Below are 1,796 nucleotides of genomic sequence, written 5' to 3'. Positions count from 1 at the left end.
CTATAAAAGGAAATAAGCATCAAATGACATATAACATGAAAATGCAAAAAAGGTAAGAGGAGGGAACAGATCCCCACACGAACGAGCGCTTGTGATTGCAGCCGCGCCAGCGAAACTTTATATCTTTGCTATATATATATATATATATATATATATATATATATATATATATATATATATATATATATATACATAACGTGTACAATGTGTAGTATCGTAAAATACCAGCAAACAAAAAAGAATTAAAATGGAAACACAAAATTAAATGAAAAAAAAATCATAAAACTAAAAAAACCCCAAACCTTATAGTACCGGTTGGTCTTACCAACCGGTACTAAAGAAAGGGTTCCAGGCCCCCGGAGCTGGCTCGTGCCACATGGTTGCCCTTTAGCACCGGTTCGTGCTGAACCGGTACTAGGGGGGGGGGCTTTAGTGACCACAATTTAGTGCCGATTATGTAACCGGCACTAAAGGGCCTTACGAACCGGTGCTATTGCCCGGTTCTGCACTAGTGATGTTAGCACCTTGGAAAAGGTTGAACAATCCAAACACAACATGTGTCGTGGATGTTTCCATTTAAAAGAGCAATAGTGGCACAACCATCGACAAAGTAAACTTTAAACATGAGCATGTGGAGCATGTCAGGTGTCGACACATATAATAGGCCATGACACTCGTAGCACACCTGGGACGAAGCAGGTGCGGAAGTGGCAGCGAAAACGGACGACCAAAGCCGACGGCTGTAGATAGATGTTCTGTTACTGTCCACATAGCCATGCTTTGATCGACTAAAAAAGTTGAGAAAGGAGCGAGGGCGGATGGCCAACACCCTCAAGCCAACAATGACGGAGAAAGGAGCGGTCGAAATCTGGACGTCGTCACCACCTGTAACCATGGTAGAAGAGCACAGAGATGTCGTTCATGGACACGAGGTAGAGTATCTCGACGGTGGGCGTGCTCATTCGACTTAACCAACATTTTTATGCTCCAAGTTGGTGAGTTTGTGTGGCAAAATTTAATATGATATAAAATCAATTCTGTACATATAGCACCAATCTCATGTTAAAATTAGTTTAGTGGGTAAAATGAAATATATATATATATATATATATATATATATATATATATATATATATATAATTACTCCTTTGGAAAACATCTCTCCATTTCCGCATACACAACTTTGTTGCCGTCTCGATCGTTAGGTACAACCTCAGCTAGCTCCCATGGCATCCTCCTCCCCGACCTCCTCATCCTGGTCACCAGAGCATGCCAAGCCCACCCGCGTCCGATCTCCCCGCAACAGAGCCCACGACGGAGGCGACGAGGAGGAGGACGACGTCTCGCCCTGGCGGGACGCCTCGCGGGTGCGCAGTGTCGAAGCCCTGAGAGCCATCTGCAGGAAGTACTCCATCCCCGACGGCTTCACCCCTCTCCTCGCCGGCGACCGGTCGGCGCGCGCGCCGCCGCCGCCAGGGTCCATCTGCGTGTACATTGATGCGCTGGAGGCCAGGATGCGCCTGCCCCTCCACCCCTTCTTCGGCGTGGTGCTCGACCACTTTGGGATCGCCCCGGGCCAGCTCGCCCCCAACGGCTGGCGCGCCCTGGCGGGGTTCGTCGTGCTTATTGTTTGGCAATGCAACTCTCAATTGATTTGGGTGCATACACGCACGTATATATTTACAATGAGCAGCCCACGGCCTTGACTATACATGGTAACTAGGAGGCGGGGCAAGGTAGGAAATGATCCTACATATACATGCGATATACTGCCTATACAAAAGATATTCAACACC

Source organism: Triticum dicoccoides, chromosome 4A (genome assembly GCF_002162155.2).
Source record: "Triticum dicoccoides isolate Atlit2015 ecotype Zavitan chromosome 4A, WEW_v2.0, whole genome shotgun sequence".
NCBI lineage: Eukaryota > Viridiplantae > Streptophyta > Magnoliopsida > Poales > Poaceae > Triticum > Triticum dicoccoides.
This window is presented reverse-complemented; position numbering follows the sequence as displayed.